Here is a 27,118-nt window from a genome sequence, read left to right on the forward strand (position 1 = left end):
AATATAACTACTATAATACTGCCCCCTATGTACAAGAATATAACTACTATAATACTTCTCCTATGTACTAGAATATAACTACTATAATACTGCTCCTATGTACAAGAATATAACTACTATAATACTGTCCTCTATGTACAAGAATATAACTACTATAATACTGCCCCCTATGTACAAGAATATAACTACTATAATACTTCTCCTATGTACTAGAATATAACTACTATAATACTGCTCCAATGTACAGGAATATAACTACTATAATACTGTCCTCTATGTACAAGAATATAACTACTATAATACTGCTCCTATGTACAAGAATATAACTACTATAATACTGCCCCTATATACAAGAATATAACTACTATAATACTGCTCCTATGTACAAGAATATAACTACTATAATACTGTTCCTATGTACAAGAATATAACTACTATAATACTGCTCCCTATGTATAAGAATATAACTACTATAATACTGCTCCTATGTACAAGAATATAACTACTATAATACTGCTCCTATATACAAGAATATAACTACTATAATACTGCCCCCACTGTACAAGAATATAACTACTATAATACTGTCCTCTATGTACAAGAATATAACTACTATAATACTGCCCCCTATGTACAAGAATATAACTTCTATAATACTGTCCTCTATGTACAAGAATATAACTACTATAATACTGCTCCTATGTACAAGAATATAACTACTATAATACTGTCCCTATGTACAAGAATATAACTACTATAATACTGCCCCCTATGTACAAGAATATAACTACTATAATACTGTCCCTATGTACAAGAATATAACTACTATAATACTGCCCCCTATGTACAAGAATATAACTACTATAATACTGCCCCCTATGTACAAGAATATAACTACTATAATACTGCTCCTATGTACAAGAATATAACTACTATAATACTGCTCCTATGTACAAGAATATAACTACTATAATACTGCTCCTATGTACAAGAATATAACTACTATAATACTGCTCCTATGTACAAGAATATAACTACTATAATACTGCTCCTATGTACAAGAATATAACTACTATAATACTGTCCTCTATGTACAAGAATATAACTACTATAATACTGCTCCTATGTACAAGAATATAACTACTATAATACTGCTCCTATGTACAAGAATATAACTACTATAATACTGCTCCTATGTACAAGAATATAACTACTATAATACTGCTCCTATGTACAAGAATATAACTACTATAATACTGCTCCTATATACAAGAATATAACTACTATAATACTGCTCCCTATGTATAAGAATATAACTACTATAATACTGCTCCTATGTACAAGAATATAACTACTATAATACTGCTCCTATATACAAGAATATAACTACTATAATACTGCCCCCACTGTACAAGAATATAACTACTACTAGATTGTGGCCCGATTCTAACGCATCGGGTATTCTAGAATATGCATGTCCCCGTAGTATATGGACAATGATGATTCCAGAATTCGCGGCAGACTGTGCCCGTCGCTGATTGGTCGAGGCAACCTTTATGACATTATTCGTCGCCATGGCAACCATTATGACATCATCGTCGCTGTACCCGTTGCTGATTGGTCGAGGCCGCCAGGATGTCTACGTCCTTTATGACATCATCGTCGCTGTGCCCGTTGCTGATTGGTCGAGGCCTGGCGGCCTCGACCAATCAGAGAGCCGGGATTTCCAGGACAGACAGACAGACGGAAAAACCCTTAGACAATTATATATATAGATAATACTGCTCCTATATACAAGAATATAACTACTATAATACTGCTCCTATATACAAGAATATAACTACTATAATACTTCTCCTATATACAAGAATATAACTACTATAATACTGCTCTTATGTAAAAGAATATAACTACTATAATACTGCTCCTATATACAAGAATATAACTACTATAATACTGCTCTTATGTACAAGAATATAACTACTATAATACTGCCCCTATGTACAAGAATATAACTACTATAATACTGCCCCTATGTAAAAGAATATAACTACTATAATACTGCTCCTATATACAAGAATATAACTACTATAATACTGCTCTTATGTACAAGAATATAACTACTATAATACTGCCCCTATGTATAAGAATATAACTACTATAATACTGCTCCTATATACAAGAATATAACTACTATAATACTGCCCCTATGTACAAGAATATAACTACTATAATACTGCTCCTATATACAAGAATATAACTACTATAATACTGCTCTTATGTACAAGAATATAACTACTATAATACTGCCCCTATGTACAAGAATATAACTACTATAATACTGCTCCTATGTACAAGAATATAACTACTATAATGCTGCTCCTATGTAAAAGAATATAACTACTATAATACTGCTCCTATATACAAGAATATAACTACTATAATACTGCTCTTATGTACAACAATATAACTACTATAATACTGTTCCTATGTACAAGAATATAACTACTATAATGCTGCTCCTATGTACAAGAATATAACTACTATAATACTGCTCCTATATACAAGAATATAACTACTATAATACTGCTCTTATGTACAACAATATAACTACTATAATACTGTTCCTATGTACAAGAATATAACTACTATAATACTGCTCCAATGTACAAGAATATAACTACTATAATACTGCTCCTATGTACAAGAATATACCTACTATAATACTGCCCCTATGTACAAGAATATAACTACTATAATACTGCCCCTATGTACAAGAATATAACTACTATAATGTTGCTCCTATGTACAAGAATATAACTACTATAATGCTGCTCCTATGTACAAGAATATAACTACTATAATGCTGCTCCTATGTACAAGAATATACCTACTATAATACTGCTCCTATATACAAGAATATAACTACTATAATACTGCTCCTATGTACAAGAATATAACTACTATAATGCTGCTCCTATGTACAAGAATATAACTACTATAATGCTGCTCCTATGTACAAGAATATAACTACTATAATACTGCTCCTATGTACAAGAATATAACTACTATAATGCTGCTCCTATGTACAAGAATATAACTACTATAATGCTGCTCCTATGTACAAGAATATAACTACTATAATACTGCCCCTATGTACAAGAATATAACTACTATAATGCTGCTCCTATGTACAAGAATATAACTACTATAATGCTGCTCCTATGTACAAGAATATAACTACTATAATACTGCTCCTATGTACAAGAATATACCTACTATAATACTGCTCCTATATACAAGAATATAACTACTATAATACTGCTCCTATGTTCAAGAATATAACTACTATAATGCTGCTCCTATGTACAAGAATATAACTACTATAATACTGCTCCTATGTACAAGAATATACCTACTATAATACTGCTCCTATATACAAGAATATAACTACTATAATACTGCTCCTATGTACAAGAATATAACTACTATAATACTGTCTTCTATGTACAACAATACAACTACTATAATACTGCCCCTATGTACAAGAATATAACTACTATAATACTGCTCCTATATACAATAATATAACTACTATAATACTGCTCCCTATGTACAAGAATATAACTACTATAATACTACCCATATGTACAAGAATATAACTACTATAATACTGCCCCTATGTACAAGAATATAACTACAATACTGCTCCTATATACAATAATATAACTACTATAATACTGCTCCCTATGTACAAGAATATAACTACTATAATACTGCTCCTATATGCAAGAATATAACTACTATAATACTGCTCCCTATGTACAAGAATATAACTACTATAATACTACCCATATGTACAAGAATATAACTACTATAATACTGCCCCTATGTACAAGAATATAGCTACTATAATACTGCCCCTATGTACAAGAATATAACCACTATAATACTGCCCCTATGTACAAGAATATAACTACTATAACACTGCCCCTATGTATAAGAATATAACTACTATAATACTGCTCCTTGGTACACTAATATAACTGCTATAATACTGCTCCTATATACAAGAATATAACTACTATAATACTGCCCTCTATGTACAAGAATATAACTACTATAATACTGCCCCTATGTACAAGAATATAACTACTATAACACTGCCCCATGTACAAGAATATATCTACTATAATACTGCTCCTATGTACAATAATATAACTGCTATAATACTGCTCCTATGTACAATAATATAACTGCTATAATACTGCTCCTATATACAAGAATATAACTACTATAATACTGCCCTCTATGTACAGGAATATAACTACTATAATACTGCTCCTATGTACAATAATATAACTGCTATAATACTGCTCCTATGTACAAGAATATAACTACTATAACACTGCCCCTATGTACAAGAATATAACTACTATAACACTGCCCCTATGTACAAGAATATAACTACTATAACACTGCCCCTATGTACAAGAATATAACTGCTATAACACTGCCCCTATGTACAAGAATATAACTACTATAATACTGCTCCTATGTACAAGAATATAACTACTATAACACTGCCCCTATGTACAAGAATATATCTACTATAACACTGCCCCTATGTACAAGAATATAACTACTATAATACTGCTCCTATGTACAAGAATATAACTACTATAACACTGCCCCTATGTACAAGAATATAACTACTATAACTCTGCCCCTATGTACAAGAATATAACTACTATAATACTGCTCCTATGTACAATAATATAACTGCTATAATACTGCTCCTATGTACAAGAATATAACTACTATAATACTGCCCCCACTGTACAAGAATATAACTACTATAATACTGCTCCTATGTACAATAATATAACTGCTATAATACTGCTCCTATATACAAGAATATAACTACTATAATACTGCTCCTATGTACAACAATATAACTACTATAATACTGCCCCTATATACAAGAATATAACTACTATAATACTGTCCTCTATGTACAAGAATATAACTACTATAATACTGCCCCTATATACAAGAATATAACTACTATAATACTGCTCCTATGTACAAGAATATAACTATATCTGGATACTTCTGGTGTATTATATACACCAGATGGCAGATATTATTTTACAGAGATATATGTGATATAGTTACCAGATGCCCCGGTGTTTCTGTAACCCGAGATCCGTCCTCCTGGTAATGAGATGCAGTAAAGTTCAGGGGTAGAAGATTTCTAGCACAAAATAAAGAACAATATTTATTTATAGTTAATGGTCAGACGTTATCATTTATAGTCTGCCTGTCACAGATTTATCGCGATAGACAGGAGCCAGAAGACTGCAGTATACGATTTCTCCTACGCCTGCATTAATTAGAAACACTTCACCTTCATTTTAAACGGCAACGGTTTCTTATAGCAGTGCAGGGGTTAATCTGCTCAGTTGAGAGCTCCTGGAAGCTTTCCTGCATTGAGGCTCTGAGCTGTTCACTATTAGCCACTGCCATCTCCTATATAATCTGGGCCCTGGCTAGCACTCATTGTCAGAGTAGCTAATGCTGCATGGCTGGAGGTTGTTGTTGGTTGTTATTGGAGAAGGCGTTTGGTGGACTTATTTGTGATTGTTGCTAGGTTTTGAATGTGTGGTAAATCCCTTTCTTCTCCTACTTTGGTTTAACCCCATCCTCCACTCCCTGCAGCATTCCTCTGTTATATGTGAGTATATTTGTATGTTTGGTATTTTTCGATAAACCTGTTCGTATTACCTTGTTAGGGTATGTGCACACGCTGCGGATTGGCCACTGCAGATTCGCAGCAGTTTTCCATGAGTTTACAGTACCATGTAAACCTATGGAAAACAAAATCCGCAGTGCACATGCTGCAGAAAAAAATGCACGGAAACGCTGCGTTGTTTATTCCGCAGCATGTCAATTCTTTGTGTGGATTCCGCAACGGTTTACACTTGCTCCTCAATAGGAATCCGCAGGTGTAAAACCGCAGGTGAAATCCGCACAAAAACCGCGGTTAATCCGTGGTAATTCTGCAGTGCGGATTTCCTGCGGATTTACCAAAATAGGTGCGGTAAAATCCGCACACCTTTACGCAGCGTGTGCACATAGCCTCAGTCTGGTTGAAGTATTGTGGCACACTATTACTCCCATCTTCCCTTGGTGGGGGAAGGGTACAGACTGAGGGCGGATTCAGGAGATAAGCCAAGGTATGTGGCCCTGGCATCTTCACCATCAGAAGTAATCTGGGGAGCAGGGCGAGCTAGGGCACCCCCTAAAGTTAGGGACATGGAAGGAGTCCCTGCTCCTGGGACACCCGGCAGATTTGTGAGTTTGCAGCTCCCTTTATTATGAGGGCTACCAGGGTAGGACTGGCCCACCAGAGAAGCGGAGGATCCTCTGGTAGACCCACACTATGGTACAATATTGGGTCTCGTCGGTACAGAACATGATGCTAACTTTTCAGCTATCACTGACGCCATGTTTTTTCGGTTGGCAACCACTTACAAATGTTTAATTTTTGTACTTTTTTTTCCTCTCCTTCTTTCAATTACCATAATTGCCTTATTTTCCCGCTGATATAACCTTACAGGGGCTTATTTGTTGTGGGACAAGTTGTAGTTTAAATTGACGCCATTCATTTTACTCTTAACTTTGTAATAACAAAGAACAAATGAAGGCGCGTGTGGCCATTTTTTCAGACCTCTACCTTCTTTCTATCTTTCCGTTGAGGTCTAGTGTATTGCGCGCTGCGCTGTAACATAGTAACATAGTAACATAGTTAGTAAGGCCGAAAAAAGACATTTGTCCATCCAGTTCAGCCTATATTCCATCATAATAAATCCCCAGATCTACGTCCTTCTACAGAACCTAATAATTGTATGATACAATATTGTTCTGCTCCAGGAAGACATCCAGGCCTCTCTTGAACCCCTCGACTGAGTTCGCCATCACCACCTCCTCAGGCAAGCAATTCCAGATTCTCACTGCCCTAACAGTAAAGAATCCTCTTCTATGTTGGTGGAAAAACCTTCTCTCCTCCAGACGCAAAGAATGCCCCCTTGTGCCCGTCACCTTCCTTGGTATAAACAGATCCTCAGCGAGATATTTGTATTGTCCCCTTATATACTTATACATGGTTATTAGATCGCCCCTCAGTCGTCTTTTTTCTATACTAAATAATCCTAATTTCGCTAATCTATCTGGGTATTGTAGTTCTCCCATCCCCTTTATTAATTTTGTTGCCCTCCTTTGTACTCTCTCTAGTTCCATTATATCCTTCCTGAGCACCGGTGCCCAAAACTGGACACAGTACTCCATGTGCGGTCTAACTAGGGATTTGTACAGAGGCAGTATAATGCTCTCATCATGTGTATCCAGACCTCTTTTAATGCACCCCATGATCCTGTTTGCCTTGGCAGCTGCTGCCTGGCACTGGCTGCTCCAGGTAAGTTTATCATTAACTAGGATCCCCAAGTCCTTCTCCCTGTCAGATTTACCCAGTGGTTTCCCGTTCAGTGTGTAATGGTGACATTGATTCCTTCTTCCCATGTGTATAACCTTACATTTATCATTGTTAAACCTCATCTGCCACCTTTCAGCCCAAGTTTCCAACTTATCCAGATCCATCTGTAGCAGAATACTATCTTCTCTTGTATTAACTGCTTTACATAGTTTTGTATCATCTGCAAATATCGATATTTTACTGTGTAAACCTTCTACCAGATCATTAATGAATATGTTGAAGAGAACAGGTCCCAATACTGACCCCTGCGGTACCCCACTGGTCACAGCGACCCAGTTAGAGACTATACCATTTATAACCACCCTCTGCTTTCTATCACTAAGCCAGTTACTAACCCATTTACACACATTTTCCCCCAGACCAAGCATTCTCATTTTGTGTACCAACCTCTTGTGCGGCACGGTATCAAACGCTTTGGAAAAATCGAGATATACCACGTCCAATGACTCACCGTGGTCCAGTCTATAGCTTACCTCTTCATAAAAACTGATTAGATTGGTTTGACAGGAGCGATTTCTCATAAACCCATGCTGATATGGAGTTAAACAGTTATTCTCATTGAGATAATCCAGAATAACATCCCTCAGAAACCCTTCAAATATTTTACCAACAATAGAGGTTAGACTTACTGGCCTATAATTTCCAGGTTCACTTTTAGAGCCCTTTTTGAATATTGGCACCACATTTGCTATGCGCCAATCCTGCGGAACAGACCCTATCGCTATAGAGTCCCTAAAAATAAGAAATAATGGTTTATCTATTACATTACTTAGTTCTCTTAGTACTCGTGGGTGTATGCCATCCGGACCCGGAGATTTATCTATTTTAATCTTATTTAGCCGGTTTCGCACCTCTTCTTGGGTTAGATTGGTGACCCTTAATATAGGGTTTTCATTGTTTCTTGGGATTTCACCTAGCATTTCATTTTCCACCGTGAATACCGTGGAGAAGAAGGTGTTTAATATGTTAGCTTTTTCCTCGTCATCTACAACCATTCTTTCCTCACTATTTTTTAAGGGGCCTACATTTTCAGTTTTTATTCTTTTACTATTGATATAGTTGAAGAACAGTTTGGGATTAGTTTTACTCTCCTTAGCAATGTGCTTCTCTGTTTCCTTTTTGGCAGCTTTAATTAGTTTTTTAGATAAAGTATTTTTCTCCCTATAGTTTTTTAGAGCTTCAATGGTGCCATCCTGCTTTAGTAGTGCAAATGCTTTCTTTTTACTGTTAATTGCCTGTCTTACTTCTTTGTTTAGCCACATTGGGTTTTTCCTATTTCTAGTCCTTTTATTCCCACAAGGTATAAACCGCTTACACTGCCTCTTTAGGATGTTCTTAAACATTTCCCATTTATTATCTGTATTCTCATTTCTGAGGATATTGTCCCAGTCTACCAGATTAAGGGCATCTCTAAGCTGGTCAAACTTTGCCTTCCTAAAGTTCAGTGTTTTTGTGACTCCCTGACAAGTCCCCCTAGTGAAAGACAGGTGAAACTGTACAATATTGTGGTCGCTATTTCCTAGATGCCCAACCACCTGCAGATTTGTTATTCTGTCAGGTCTATTAGATAGTATTAGGTCTAAAAGTGCTGCTCCTCTGGTTGGATTCTGCACCAATTGTGAAAGATAATTTTTCTTGGTTATTAGCAGAAACCTGTTGCCTTTATGGGTTTCACAGGTTTCTGTTTCCCAGTTAATATCCGGGTAGTTAAAGTCCCCCATAACCAGGACCTCATTATGGGTTGCAGCTTCATCTATCTGCTTTAGAAGTAGACTTTCCATGCTTTCTGTTATATTTGGGGGTTTGTAACAGACCCCAATGAGAATTTTGTTACCATTTTTCCCTCCATGAATTTCAACCCATATGGACTCGACATCCTCATTCCCTTCGCTAATATCCTCCCTTAAAGTGGACTTTAGACAAGACTTTACATAGAGACAAACCCCTCCTCCTCTCCGATTTTTACGATCCTTTCTAAACAGACTGTAACCCTGTAAGTTAACTGCCCAGTCATAGCTTTCATCTAACCATGTCTCGGTTATTCCCACTATGTCAAAGTTACCTGTAGATATTTCTGCTTCTAGTTCTTCCATCTTGTTTGTCAGGCTTCTGGCGTTTGCGAGCATGCAGTTTAGAGGATTTTGTTTTGTTCCAAACTCCTCACTGTGGATTGTTTTAGAAATGTTCTTACCTCCCTTCTGAGTATGTTTTCCTGGGTCGTCTTTGTTCGAGTCTAATGTTTTTCTTCCCGTCCCCTCTTCTTCTAGTTTAACGCCCTCCTGATGAGTGTAGCGAGTCTTCTGGCTGTAGTTTCACTGATATAGTCTTGGGGTAGACACAATGTTTTATTGGGCTTTTTTAGGCAATTCTGGATACTTAATTATTTTTTTTTTTGGTTTAATTAATTTTATATTTTGTTTGGACTTTTACAGACTCAGAGATTCCAAGTATGTTCATTTTCATTTAATTACTTTTATTTATACTTTTTAGAGATATTTTTCCTCTTCTTTTTTACCTGCGATCAATCAACCATCACTCAGGATATATACTGAAATTCCACAGTGCAAAATGTAGCCGACATTCTCCTATGAAGCTCGGCCCTCGGCTGCGTGTCACAGGGAGCCAGACCGAGCAGCAGACATGGAGGTCTCCAGGAAGTCCCTGGCTGCCTTAGTAGTCTATTGGCTCCCTGTGATCGTATTGTGACTGACAGCAACAGCAGCGATCAGAGTTAGCTCACGTTGCTGCTCGTACAGATGGATGCCTTCTGCGTCAAACAGCTGGCGGCTCTTCTGGTTCCTACACCCCGATCATATAAGTCACATGGTAAGTTGGAGCACTGTTTCAGAATGACACGGCGACCCCCGAAGCTTCAGATTTCTCATCTGCTTGGAAGCAACCTCAAGGTGGCGATTCCGATAGATGTCCACTGATCTCAGATTTCATGTGCGATGTTTCTCTCCATTTCTCTTCTTCAGCCATTTGTGTTGGTTTAGTTGTTGGGATGATGAGGGTTATATTCTCGTTACGAGGTCCACTGTGCGCTGAACTTTTATTTTCTGACATTATCTCCCAACCTGCGCTGGTACAATAAGTCATTTATTGTTGATCCCACAATGTTGAGCTCCACAGGCTCAAGCTAGAACATTATTGGTTTCTTCTGGAAAAATGCTGTCTTTGGTTCTCACGTTTTCTCTGCCCCTGTGGTCACAAAACTCTGTCATCCTCTTCTGTCTAGGTCACATTGCTCCAGAAGTACTGCCATAAACCAGATGTTCGGTGGTCACTGTTCATGTTCCTCTGATCAGCAGTTGTCTCCTCCTGGCACTCCTCATGTAGATCTTATGTACGCCCCTCTATCCAATGGTCACCTGCTTCGTGGCGGCCCCAGTAGGTTGAGGACTTCCTGTATGTCAGATAGTTTTGGATTCTTAAAGGCGTCTTCCAGCAACTTGTTGCTGATCTTCATGGACAGGGTCTCCACCTGGCACCCAGTATGCACAGGTCATGTGCGGGTCCTCTCTACTGGTCTTCTTCTGGGTACCTCCAATGTACAGTAGATGTCAAATATATGTCCTCCCTAGAGGTTACCTAATGCATGGTGGCCTCAGCAGTGCTAAGAGAATCCTGCAAGTTCTGATGTTCTACATACTTACAGAAGTTTTTCATCATTGGTTGTTCTCTGGATGATCTTCCTAGATAAATGGTGGTCTTCTTTTGGCACCTGCTACGTAGATGTCATGTGCATTTCCTATTTAGTGGTGGCCTCCTGCATGGTGGCCTCAGTAGTGGCGAGAGCATCTTGAAGGTCCTAATGTTCTGCATCCTTACAGATGTTTTCCTTCATTGGGTGTTCTCCAAAACATCTTCCTGGATAGTGGTGGTCTGCTCTCAGGTACCCCCACGTAGATTTCATATGTACATTCTCTCTAGTGGTCAACCTCTGCACATGGGCCTCAGTAGTGGTCAGAGCTTCCAGAAGGTCCTGAAGTTCTGCATCCTTAGAGATGTTTTCCACCACTGAATATTCTCTGGATGATCTTCCTATACAGTGGTGATCTCCTATTAGGTACCCCCATGTAGATGTCCTATGTACATCTTCTCTAGTGGGCGACCCCTGCACAGGGGCCTCAGTGGTGGTCAGAGCGTCCTGAAGGTCCTAATGTTCTGCATCCGTAGAGATGTTTTCTCTCATTGGATGCTCTCCCGATGATCTTCCTGGACAGTGGTGGTCTCCTCTTGTCCCTAGCTATGTAGATGTCACATGTTCTCCACTAGTGGCCTCTTGTATGGTGGACTCAATAGTGGTGAGTCCGCCCTGTAGGTCCTGGGATGATGTTCGGACTCATAGACGACGGGTCTACGGAAGTTGTAAGAAATGTCTGTAATCCCGCAGCCTTTCCATGAAAATCTCATGGCTGCTGACGAAGGAGGACAAAGTGGAAATATCAGTATATATCCACAATTGATAAATTCGGAATTGTCTCCTGTGTGAATGGGGGCGAGCGTCAGACATCTTTGGATGTGACCGACATTCCCCCGGCAATAGTTAGAAAGGAATTGCTCAACAATCACAATAACTGAGGGCAGGAGCTGCTAGAACCTCGTTCACAGGACTGCTGGGGGTCTCACACGTTTACCACTATTATATCATATATCCAGTTAATGAGGAGAAAGAAAGGCAGAAACCTTCAGGTCTATGTCTGTCTTATTCCAGTGAAGATGGTGGAGGATGTTTACTACATGACATTGTTACAAAGCTTCATGTATCAGGTGAGCAGAGATCAGCTGTCAAAGCTCCGGGGGATCCGCAGCGATAATCCACATCTGCCCAATACTCTACCTGGAAAACATGAGGCCGAAAACCAAAACTCATCCCCGCACCTGCCTGACACATTCCTGGCGAAACACGTACCCACAACACACCAGGCATGAACCACAGAAGAACAGAAGAACTCCCTAATCCCCATCCTATAAATTCTGCCCCTACACACAAATGTATGTCGCAAATGCTCAATGTGTACAATATACAGAATATAACTACTATAATACTGCTCCTATGTGCACAATATAACTGCTATAATACTGCCCCTATGTACAAGAATATAACTACTATAATACTGCTCCTATGTACAAGAATATAACTACTATAATACTGCCTCCTATGTACAAGAATATAATTACTATAATACTGCCCCTATGTACAAGAATATAACTACTATAATACTGCTCCTATGTACAAGAATATAACTACTATAATACTGCTCCTATGTACAAGAATATAACTACTATAATACTGCCTCCTATGTACAAGAATATAACTACTATAATACTGCTCCTATGTACAAGAAAACTACTATAATACTGCCCTCTATGTACAAGAATATAACTACTATAATACTGCCCCCTATGTACAAGAATATAACTACTATAATACTTCTCCTATGTACAAGAATATAACTACTGTAATACTGCCCCTATGTACAAGAATATAACTACTATAATACTGCCCCTATGTACAAGAATATAACTACTATAATACTGCCCCTATGTACAAGAATATAACTACTATAATACTGCTCCTATGTACAAGAATATAACTACTATAATACTGCCTCCTATGTACAAGAATATAATTACTATAATACTGCCCCTATGTACAAGAATATAACTACTATAATACTGCTATGTACAAGAATATAACTACTATAATACTGCCCCCTATGTACAAGAATATAACTACTATAATACTGCCCCCTATGTACAAGAATATAACTACTATAATACTTCTCCTATGTACAAGAATATAACTACTGTAATACTGCCCCTATGTACAAGAATATAACTACTATAATACTGCCCCTATGTACAAGAATATAACTACTATAATACTGGCCCTATGTACAAGAATTTAACCACTATAATACTGCCCCCTATGTACAAGAATATAACTACTATAATACTGCCCTCTATGTACAAGAATATAACTACTATAATACTGTTCCTATGTACAAGAATATAACTACTATAATACTGCCCCCTATGTACAAGAATATAACTACTATAATACTTCTCCTATGTACAAGAATATAACTACTATAATACTGTCCCTATGTACAAGAATATAACTACTATAATACTGCTGCTATGTACAAGAATATAACTACTATAATACTGCCCCTATGCACAAGAATATAACTACTATAATACTGCTCCTATATACAAGAATATAACTACTATAATACTGCTCCCTATGTATAAGAATATAACTACTATAATACTGCTCCTATGTACAAGAATATAACTACTATAATACTGCCCCTATATACAAGAATATAACTACTATAATACTGCCCCTATGTACAAGAATATAACTACTATAATACTGCTCCTATGTACAAGAATATAACTACTATAATACTGCTCCTATATACAAGAATATAACTACTATAATACTGCCCCTATGTACAAGAATATAACTACTATAATACTGCTCCTATGTACAAGAATATAACTACTATAATACTGCTCCTATGTACAAGAATATAACTACTATAATACTGCTCCTATGTACAAGAATATAACTACTATAATACTGCCCCTATGTACAAGAATATAACTACTATAATACTGCCCCTATGTACAAGAATATAACTACTATAATACTCCTATGTACAAGAATATAACTACTACAATACTGCTCCTATGTACAAGAATATAACTACTATAATACTGCCCCCATGTACAAGAATATAACTACTATAATACTCCTATGTACAAGAATATAACTACTATAATACTCCTATGTACAAGAATATAACTACTATAATACTGCCCCTATGTACAAGAATATAACTACTATAATACTGCCCCCTATGTACAAGAATATAGCTACTATAATATTGCCCCTATGTACAAGAATATAGCTACTATAATACTGCTCCTATGTACAAGAATATAACTACTATAATACTGCTCCTATATACAAGAATATAACTACTATAATACTGCTCCTATATACAAGAATATAACTACTATAATACTGCTCCTATGTACAATAATAGAACTACTATAATACTGCCCCTATGTACAAGAATATAACTACTATAATACTGCTCCTATGTACAAGAATATAACTACTATAATTCTGCTCCTATGTACAAGAATATAACTACTATAATACTGCCCCTATGTACAAGAAGTACAAGAATATAACTACTGTAATACTGCTCCTATGTACAAGAATATAACTACTGTAATACTGCTCCTATGTACAAAAATATAACTACTGTAATACTGCTCCTATGTAAAAGAATATGACGACTATAATACTACTCCTATGTACAAGAATATAACTACTATAATACTGCCACTATGTACAAGAATATAACTACTATAATACTGCTCCTATGTACAAGAATATAACTACTATAATACTGCCCCTATGTACAAGAAGTACAAGAATATAACTACTGTAATACTGCTCCTATGTACAAGAATATAACTACTGTAATACTGCTCCTATGTACAAAAATATAACTACTGTAATACTGCTCCTATGTAAAAGAATATGACGACTATAATACTACTCCTATGTACAAGAATATAACTACTATAATACTGCTCCTATGTACAAGAATATAACTACTATTATACTGCCCCTATGTACAAGAAGTACAAGAATATAACTACTGTAATACTGCTCCTATGTACAAGAATATAACTACTGTAATACTGCTCCTATGTAAAAGAATATGACGACTATAATACTGCTCCTATGTACAAGAATATAACTACTATAATACTGCTCCTATGTAAAAGAATATGACGACTATAATACTGCTCCTATGTACAAGAATATAACTACTATAATACTGCCCCTATGTACAAGAAGTACAAGAATATAACTACTATAATACTGCCACTATGTACAAGAATATAACTACTATAATACTGCTCCTATGTACAATAATATAACTACTATAATACTGCCCCTATGTACAAGAATATAACTACTATAATACTGCTCCTATGTACAAGAATATAACTACTATAATACTGCTCCTATATACAAGAATATAACTACTATAATACTGCTCCTATATACAAAAATATAACTACTATAATACTACCCCTATGTAGAAGAATATAACTGCTATAATATTGCTCCTATATACAAGATTATAACTACTATAATTCTGCTCCTATGTACAGGAATATAGCTACTATAATATTGCCCCTATGTACAAGAATATAGCTACTATAATACTGCTCCTATGTACAAGAATATAACTACTATAATACTGCTCCTATATACAAGAATATAACTACTATAATACTGCTCCTATATACAAGAATATAACTACTATAATACTGCTCCTATGTACAATAATAGAACTACTATAATACTGCCCCTATGTACAAGAATATAACTACTATAATACTGCTCCTATGTACAATAATAGAACTACTATAATACTGCCCCTATGTACAAGAATATAACTACTATAATATTGCCCCTATGTACAAGAATATAACTACTATAATTCTGCTCCTATGTACAAGAATATAACTACTATAATACTGCCCCTATGTACAAGAAGTACAAGAATATAACTACTGTAATACTGCTCCTATGTACAAGAATATAACTACTGTAATACTGCTCCTATGTACAAAAATATAACTACTGTAATACTGCTCCTATGTAAAAGAATATGACGACTATAATACTACTCCTATGTACAAGAATATAACTACTATAATACTGCCACTATGTACAAGAATATAACTACTATAATACTGCCTGCTATGTACAAGAATATAACTACTATAATACTGCCCCTATGTACAATAATATAACTACTATAATACTGCCCCTATGTACAAGAATATATCTACTATAATACTGCCACTATGTACAAGAATATAACTACTATAATACTGCCTGCTATGTACAAGAATATATCTACTATAATACTGCTCCTATGTACAATAATATAACTACTATAATACTGCCCCTATGTACAAGAATATAACTACTATAATACTGCCTGCTATGTACAAGAATATATCTACTATAATACTGCCCCTATGTACAATAATATAACTACTATAATACTGCCCCTATGTACAAGAATATAGCTACTATAATACTGCCACTATGTACAGGAATATAACTACTATAATACTGCCTGCTATGTACAAGAATATATCTACTATAATACTGCTCCTATGTACAATAATATAACTACTATAATACTGCCCCTATGTACAAGAATATAGCTACTATAATACTGCTCCTATGTACAAGAATATAACTACTATAATACTGCTCCTATATACAAGAATATAACTACTATAATACTGCTCCTATATACAAAAATATAACTACTATAATACTACCCCTATGTAGAAGAATATAACTGCTATAATACTGCTCCTATATACAAGAATATAACTACTATAATTCTGCTCCTATGTACAGGATTATAACTACTATAATACTGCTCCTATGTACAAGAATATAACTACTGTAATACTGCTCCTATGTACAAAAATATAACTACTGTAATACTGCTCCTATGTAAAAGAATATGACGACTATAATACTACTCCTATGTACAAGAATATAACTACTATAATACTGCCACTATGTACAAGAATATAACTACTATAGTACTGCTCCTATGTACAAGAATATAACTACTATAATACTGCTCCCATGTACAAGAATATAACTACTATAATACTGCTCCTATGTACAAGAATATAACTACTATAATACTGCTCCTATGTACAAGAATATAACTACTATAATACTGCCCCTATGTACAACAATATAACTACTATAATACTGCTGCTATGTACAAGAATATAACTACTATAATACTGCCCTCTATGTACAAGAATATAACTACTATAATACTGCTCCTATGTACAAGAATATAACTACTATAATACTGCTCCCATGTACAAGAATATAACTACTATAATACTGCTCCCATGTACAAGAATATAACTACTATAATACTGCCACTATGTACAAGAATATAACTACTATAATACTGCTCCTATGTGTTATGACCTGGTGGTTAAGAGGCCACACTGATATGACCTGGTGGCTAAAATGCAACATGGAGCGAGCTCTGAGAAGGTGGTATCTCTACTGACCGCAGTCCCTAATCCTAACAACAACACTAGAAATAGCCGTGGGATGTTCCTGACTCTCCCTAGACACCTCTTCACAGCCTAAGAAAAAACTACCCCTAAAGAAGGAAATAGAAAGTTATCTTGCCCCAGAGAAAACCCCCAAAAGGAAAGATAGCCCCCCACAAATATTGACTGTGAATGGAGAGGGAAAAGACGTACATAGAAATGAAATCAGAATTCAGCAAAGGAGGCCAATACTAAACTAGATAGACAGAGAGAAAAGGATACTGTGCGGTCAGTATAAAAAACTACAAAATCCACGCAGAGTTTACAAAAATGAACTCCACACCGACTCACGGTGTGGAGGGGCAAATCTGCTTTCCCAGAGCTTCCAGCTAGCCAGAATAAGACATAGTGACAAGCTGGACAAAAAGAGACATATTTGCAAAGCAATAGAGTCCAAACAAATGGACAAACAAAAACTAGCAAAAACTTATCTTTTGCAGACAAGGACTAGCCATATGAGAATTCCAAGGAGAGAACCAAATCCAACCAAGAACATTGACAGCAGGCATGGGCTAAAGCCCAGAGCAGGTTTAAATAACAAACCCAGGCAAGGCGATTAGTGAAGGCAGCTGCTACAGCCACCTAAAGGAGCAGCAGTTCCACTCGAAACCACCAGAGGGAGCCCAAGGGCAGAACTCACAAAAATACCATTAGCAACCACAGGAGGGAGCTCCAGAACGGAATTCACAACAGTACCCCTCCCCCCTTGAGGAGGGGTCACCAAACCAGCTCCCAGGCCGATCAGGACGAGCCAAATGGAAAGCACGAACCAAATCGGCAGCATGAACATCGGAGGCAAGAATTATCCTCCTGGCCATAACCCTTCCACTTGACCAGATACTGAAGCTTCTGCCTCGAAAAACGAGAATCCAAAATCTTCCGGAGCAGGAGGATCAATGGAGGGAACCATGGGTACCACATATCTCCGCAACAAGGATCTATGGAACACATTATGAATGGAAAAGGAAGCTGGAAGGGCCAAACGAAAAGACACTGGATTGATAATTTCAGAAATCTTATAAGGCCCAATAAAGCGAGGCTTGAACTTAGGGGAAGAAACCTTCATAGGAACATGACGAGAAGACAACCAAACCAAATCACCAACACGAAGCCGGGGACCAACACACCGACGACGGTTAGCAAAACGCTGAGCCTTTTCCTGAGACAACGTCAAATTGTCCACCACATGGGTCCAAATTTGCTGCAACCTGTCCACCACGGAATCCACACCAGGACAGTCAGAAGGCTCAAGCTGCCCTGAAGAAAAACGAGGCTGAAAACCAAAGTTACAAAAGAAAGGCGAAACCAAGGTAGCAGAACTAGCCCGATTATTAAGGGCAAACTCGGCCAACGGCAAAAAGGTCACCCAATCATCCTGATCAGCAGACACAAAGCATCTCAAATAGGTTTCCAAGGTCTGATTGGTTCGCTCCGTTTGGCCATTTGTCTGAGGATGGAATGCTGAAGAAAAAGACAAATCAATGCCCATCCTAGCACAAAAGGATCGCCAAAACCTAGAAACGAACTGGGAACCTCTGTCAGACACAATATTCTCCGGAATACCATGCAAACGAACCACATGCCGAAAAAATAATGGAACCAAATCAGAGGAGGAAGGCAACTTAGGCAACGGCACCAAATGGACCATCTTAGAAAACCGGTCACAAACCACCCAGATGACAGACATCTTCTGAGAGACAGGAAGATCAGAAATAAAATCCATGGAAATATGCGTCCAAGGCCTCTCAGGAATAGGCAAAGGCAAAAGCAACCCGCTGGCACGGGAACAGCAAGGCTTAGCCCGAGCACAGGTCCCACAGGACTGCCCAAACGAACGCACATCCCGCGACAAGGAAGGCCACCAAAAGGACCTAGCCACCAAATCTCTGGTACCGAAAATCCCAGGGTGACCAGCCAACACTGAACAATGAACCTTAGAAATTACCCTACTAGTCCATCTATCAGGAACAAACAATTTCTCCACAGGACAGCGGTCAGGTTTATCAGCCTGAAACTCCTGAAGTACCCGCCGCAAATCAGGGGAGATGGCAGAAAGAATCACCCCCTCCTTGAGGATCCCAGGCGGCTCAAGAACTCCCGGAGAATCAGGCAAAAAACTCCTAGAAAGGGCATCAGCCTTCACATTCTTAGAACCCGGAATATACGAGACCACAAAATCAAAACGTGAGAAAAACAGAGACCACCGAGCCTGTCTAGGATTAAACCGCTTAGCAGACTCGAGGTAAATCAGATTCTTGTGATCAGTCAAGACCACCACGCGATGCTTGGCTCCCTCAAGCCAATGTCGCCACTCCTCAAATGCCCACTTCATAGCCAACAAATCCCGATTGCCGACATCATAATTACGCTCAGCAGGCGAAAACTTTCTGGAGAAGAAAGCACACGGTTTCATCAAAGAGCCATCAGAATTTCTCTGAGACAAAACGGCCCCTGCCCCAATCTCAGAAGCGTCAACCTCAACCTGAAAAGGGAGAGAAACATCTGGCTGACGCAACAGAGGGGCAGAAGTAAAACGACGTTTAAGCTCCTGAAAGGCCTCAACAGCCGCAGAGGACCAATTCACCACATCAGCGCCCTTCCTCGTCAAATCGGTCAGAGGCTTCACCACACTAGAAAAATTAGCAATAAAGCGGCGATAAAAATTGGCGAAGCCCAAAAATTTCTGAAGGCTCTTTACAGATGTAGGTTGAGTCCAATCATGAATGGCCTGGACTTTAACAGGGTCCATTTCAATAGCCGAGGGGGAAAAAATGAAACCCAAAAAAGAAACCTTCTGAACTCCAAAGAGGCACTTAGACCCCTTCACAAACAACGCATTAGAACGAAGGACCTGAAACACCATCCTAACCTGCTTCACATGAGACTCCCAATCATCGGAGAAAACCAAAATATCATCCAAATATTCAACCATGAATTTATCAAGATAACTCCGGAAGATATCATGCATAAAGGACTGAAATACCGATGGAGCATTAGAGAGCCCGAATGGCATCACAAGATATTCAAAATGGCCTTCAGGCGTATTAAATGCTGTTTTCCATTCATCACCTTGTTTAATACGCACGAGATTATACGCCCCTCGAAGGTCGATTTTAGTAAACCAACTTGCACCCTTAATCCGAGCAAACAAATCAGAAAGTAAAGGTAAAGGGTACTGGGATTTGACAGTGATCTTATTGAGAAGGCGATAATCTATACAGGGTCTCAAGGAGCAATCCTTCTTGGCAACAAAAAAAAATCCTGCTCCCAACGGTGACGAAGACGGGCGAATATGCCCTTTCTCCAAGGACTCCTTTACATAACTCCGCATAGCAGCATGCTCTGGCACAGACAGATTGAAAAGTCGGCCCTTAGGGAACTTAGAGCCAGGAATCAAATTAATGGCACAATCGCAGTCCCTATGAGGAGGCAGGGAACTGGACTTGGGCTCATCAAATACATCCTGGAAATCCGACAAAAACTCAGGAACTTCAGAAGAAGGGGACGAGGAAATGGACATCAAAGGAATATCACTATGTATCCCCTGACAACCCCAACCAGTTACAGACATAGATCTCCAATCCAGCACTGGATTATGTTCCTGTAACCATGGAAAACCCAGCACAACAACATCATGCAAATTATGCAACACCAAAAAGCGAATATTCTCCTGATGTGCTGGAGCCATGTACATGGTTAACTGTGTCCAATACTGAGGTTTATCCTTGGCCAAGGGTGTAGCATCAATCCCCCTCAAGGGAATAGGACTCTGCAAAGGTTCCAAGGAAAAACCACAGCGCTTGGCAAATTCTAAGTCCATTAAGTTCAGGGCAGCGCCAGAATCCACAAATGCCATAACAGAGAAGGACGACAATGAGCAAATCAGGGTAACAGACAAGAGAAATTTAGGCTGTACAGTACTGATGGTAACAGACCCAGGAACCCTCCTAGTACACTTAGGGCAATCAGAAATAACATGAGCAGAATCACCACAGTAAAAACACAGGCCATTCTGACGTCTGAATTTCTTTCTTTCTGCTCTAGTCAAAATCCTATCACATTGCATAGGCTCAGGACTCTGCTCAGAGGACACTGCCATATGGTGCACCGCCTTGCGCTCACGCAAGCGCCGATCAATCTGAATGGCTAGAGACATAGATTCGCTCAAACCGGCAGGCGTAGGAAAGCCCACCATAACATCTTTAAGGGTTTCAGAAAGACCTTTTCTGAAAATAGCAGCCAGCGCCTCTTCATTCCACTTAGTGAGCACAGACCATTTTCAAAATTTCTGGCAGTATAACTCTGCCGCTTCTTGACCCTGACACAGGGCCAACAGTGTTTTCTCAGCATGCTCTACTGAGTTAGGTTCGTCATACAACAATCCGAGCGCTTGAAAAAATGCATCCACACTCAACAATGCCGGATCCCCTGTTTCAAGAGCAAAAGTCCAGTCTTGAGGATCACCACGCAGTAAGGATATGATGATTTTTACTTGCTGAATGGGATCACCAGAAGAACGGGGTTTCAAAGCAAAAAACAATTTGCAGCTATTTTTAAAGTTCAAAAACTTGGATCTGTCCCCAAAAAACAAATCAGGAGTAGGAATTCTAGGCTCTAAAGCCGGAGTCAGGACAACATAATCTTGCATACTCTGCACTCTTGCAGCAAGTTGATCCACACGAGAAAACAAACTCTGAACCTCCATACCAGAGCATATATCCAGCACCACCCAGATATCAAGAGGAAAAAAAAGACAGAACAGAGCACAGAAAAAAAAAATGGTTCAGAACTTTCTTTTCCTTCTCTTGAGATGCATTTAATTCATTTCTGGCCACTTGTACTGTTATGACCTGGTGGTTAAGAGGCCACACTGAAATGACCTGGTGGCTAAAACGCAACATGGAGCGAGCTCTGAGAAGGTGGTATCTCTACTGACCGCAGTCCCTAATCCTAACAACAACACTAGAAATAGCCGTGGGATGTTCCTGACTCTCCCTAGACACCTCGTCACAGCCTAAGGAATAACTACCCCTAAAGAAGGAAATAGAAAGCTATCTTGCCTCAGAGAAAACCCCCAAAAGGAAAGATAGCCCCCCACAAATATTGACTGTGAATGGAGAGGGAAAAGACGTACATAGAAATGAAATCAGAATTCAGCAAAGGGAGGCCAAAACTAAACTAGATAGACAGAGAGAAAAGGATACTGTGCGGTCAGTATTAAAAACTACAAAATCCACGCAGAGTTTACAAAAATGAACTCCACACCGACTCACGGTGTGGAGGGGCAAATCTGCTTTCCCAGAGCTTCCAGCTAGCCTGAATAAGACATAGTGACAAGCTGGACAAAAAGAGACATATATGCAAAGCAATAGAGTCCAAACAAATGGACAAACAAAAACTAGCAAAAACTTATCTTTTGCAGACAAGGACTAGCCATATGAGAATTCCAAGGAGAGAACCAAATCCAACCAAGAACATTGACAGCAGGCATGGACTAAAGCCCAGAGCAGGTTTAAATAACAAACCCAGGCAAGGCGATTAGTGAAGGCAGCTGCTACAGCTACTTAAAGGAGCAGCAGTTCCACTTGAAACCACCAGAGGGAGCCCAAGGGCAGAACTCACAAAAATACCATTAGCAACCACAGGAGAGAGCTCCAGAACGGAATTCACAACACCTATGTACAAGAATATAACTACTATAATACTGCCCCTATGTACAAGAATATAACTACTATAATACTTCTCCTATGTACAAGAATATAACTACTATAATACTGCCCCTATGTACAAGAATATAACTACTATAATACTGCTCCTATGTACAAGAATATACCTACTATAATACTGCCCCTATGTACAAGAATATAACTACTATAATACTGCCCCTATGTACAAGAATATAACTACTATAATACTGCTCCTATGTACAAGAATATAACTACTATAATACTGCTCCTATGTACAAGAATATAACTACTATAATACTGCTCCTATGTACAAGAATATACCTACTATAATACTGCCCCTATGTACAAGAATATAACTACTATAATACTGCCCCCTATGTACAAGAATATACCTACTATAATACTGCCCCTATGTACAAGAATATAACTACTATAATACTGCCCCCTACGTACAAGAATATACCTACTATAATACTGCCCCTATGTACAAGAATATAACTACTATAATACTGCTCCTATGTACAAGAATATAACTACTATAATACTGCTCCTATGTGCAAGAATATAACTACTATAATACTGCTCCTATGTACAAGAATATACCTACTATAATACTGCCCCTATGTACAAGAATATAACTACTATAATACTGCCCCTATGTACAAGAATATAACTACTATAATACTGCTCCTATGTACAAGAATATAACTACTATAATACTGCTCCTATGTACAAGAATATAACTACTATAATACTGCTCCTATGTACAAGAATATACCTACTATAATACTGCCCCCTATGTACAAGAATATACCTACTATAATACTGCCCCTATGTACAAGAATATAACTACTATAATACTGCCCCCTATGTACAAGAATATACCTACTATAATACTGCCCCTATGTACAAGAATATAACTACTATAATACTGCTCCTATGTACAAGAATATAACTACTATAATACTGCTCCTATGTGCAAGAATATAACTACTATAATATTGCTCCTATGTACAAGAATATAACTACTATAATACTGCCCCCTATGTACAAGAATATACCTACTATAATACTGCCCCTATGTACAAGAATATAACTACTATAATACTGCTCCTATGTACAAGAATATAACTACTATAATACTGCTCCTATGTACAAGAATATAACTACTATAATACTGCCCCTATGTACAAGAATATAACTACTATAATACTGCCCCCTATGTACAAGAATATACCTACTATAATACTGCCCCTATGTACAAGAATATAACTACTATAATACTGCCCCCTATGTACAAGAATATACCTACTATAATACTGCCCCTATGTACAAGAATATAACTACTATAATACTGCTCCTATGTACAAGAATATAACTACTATAATACTGCTCCTATGTGCAAGAATATAACTACTATAATATTGCTCCTATGTACAAGAATATATCTACTATAATACTGCTCCCTATGTACAAGAATATAACTACTATAATAATGCTCCTATGTGCAAGAATATAACTACTATAATACTGCTCCTATGTACAAGAATATACCTACTATAATACTGCCCCTATGTACAAGAATATAACTACTATAATACTGCTCCTATGTACAAGAATATAACTACTATAATACTGCTCCTATGTGCAACAATATAACTACTATAATACTGCTCCTATGTACAAGAATATAACTACTATAATACTGCTCCTATGTACAAGAATATATCTACTATAATACTGCTCCCTATGTACAAGAATATAACTACTATAATACTGCTCCTATGTGCAAGAATATAACTACTATAATACTGCTCCTATGTGTTATGACCTGGTGGTTAAGAGGCCACACTGATATGACCTGGTGGCTAAAACGCAACATGGAGCGAGCTCTGAGAAGGTGGTATCTCTACTGACCGCAGTCCCTAATCCTAACAACAACACTAGAAATAGCCGTGGGATGTTCCTGACTCTCCCTAGACACCTCTTCACAGCCTAAGAAAAAACTACCCCTAAAGAAGGAAATAGAAAGTTATCTTGCCCCAGAGAAAACCCCCAAAAGGAAAGATAGCCCCCCACAAATATTGACTGTGAATGGAGAGGGAAAAGACGTACATAGAAATGAAATCAGAATTCAGCAAAGGAGGCCAATACTAAACTAGATAGACAGAGAGAAAAGGATACTGTGCGGTCAGTATAAAAAACTACAAAATCCACGCAGAGTTTACAAAAATGAACTCCACACCGACTCACGGTGTGGAGGGGCAAATCTGCTTTCCCAGAGCTTCCAGCTAGCCAGAATAAGACATAGTTACAAGCTGGACAAAAAGAGACATATTTGCAAAGCAATAGAGTCCAAACAAATGGACAAACAAAAACTAGCAAAAACTTATCTTTTGCAGACAAGGACTAGCCATATGAGAATTCCAAGGAGAGAACCAAATCCAACCAAGAACATTGACAGCAGGCATGGACTAAAGCCCAGAGCAGGTTTAAATAACAAACCCAGGCAAGGCGATTAGTGAAGGCAGCTGCTACAGCCACCTAAAGGAGCAGCAGTTCCACTCGAAACCACCAGAGGGAGCCCAAGGGCAGAACTCACAAAAATACCATTAGCAACCACAGGAGGGAGCTCCAGAACGGAATTCACAACAGTACCCCCCCCCCCCCCCTTGAGGAGGGGTCACCAAACCAGCTCCCAGGCCGATCAGGACGAGCCAAATGGAAAGCACGAACCAAATCGGCAGCATGAACATCGGAGGCAAGAATTATCCTCCTGGCCATAACCCTTCCACTTGACCAGATACTGAAGCTTCTGCCTCGAAAAACGAGAATCCAAAATCTTCCGGAGCAGGAGGATCAATGGAGGGAACCATGGGTACCACATATCTCCGCAACAAGGATCTATGGAACACATTATGAATGGAAAAGGAAGCTGGAAGGGCCAAACGAAAAGACACTGGATTGATAATTTCAGAAATCTTATAAGGCCCAATAAAGCGAGGCTTGAACTTAGGGGAAGAAACCTTCATAGGAACATGACGAGAAGACAACCAAACCAAATCACCAACACGAAGCCGGGGACCAACACACCGACGACGGTTAGCAAAACGCTGAGCCTTTTCCTGAGACAACGTCAAATTGTCCACCACATGAGTCCAAATTTGCTGCAACCTGTCCACCACGGAATCCACACCAGGACAGTCAGAAGGCTCAAGCTGCCCTGAAGAAAAACGAGGATGAAAACCAAAGTTACAAAAGAAAGGCGAAACCAAGGTAGCAGAACTAGCCCGATTATTAAGGGCAAACTCGGCCAACGGCAAAAAGGTCACCCAATCATCCTGATCAGCAGACACAAAGCATCTCAAATAGGTTTCCAAGGTCTGATTGGTTCGCTCCGTTTGGCCATTTGTCTGAGGATGGAATGCTGAAGAAAAAGACAAATCAATGCCCATCCTAGCACAAAAGGATCGCCAAAACCTAGAAACGAACTGGGAACCTCTGTCAGACACAATATTCTCCGGAATACCATGCAAACGAACCACATGCCGAAAAAATAATGGAACCAAATCAGAGGAGGAAGGCAACTTAGGCAACGGCACCAAATGGACCATCTTAGAAAACCGGTCACAAACCACCCAGATGACAGACATCTTCT

General features: G+C 38.3%; 1 protein-coding gene across 1 annotated transcript in view; it reads right to left on the reverse strand.

Annotated features, from left to right (window-relative positions):
* ADAM33 (ADAM metallopeptidase domain 33) overlaps positions 1 to 27,118 on the reverse strand; it is a 75,270-nt gene that overhangs the window by 26,684 nt on the left and 21,468 nt on the right. The window contains exon 2 of the mRNA XM_069745089.1: positions 5,179 to 5,257. The gene's annotated coding sequence lies outside the window, so the exon portion shown is untranslated. The remainder of the gene's footprint in view (positions 1 to 5,178; positions 5,258 to 27,118) is intronic.

This window comes from Ranitomeya imitator, chromosome 1, assembly GCF_032444005.1.
Source record: "Ranitomeya imitator isolate aRanImi1 chromosome 1, aRanImi1.pri, whole genome shotgun sequence".
Lineage (NCBI taxonomy): Eukaryota > Metazoa > Chordata > Amphibia > Anura > Dendrobatidae > Ranitomeya > Ranitomeya imitator.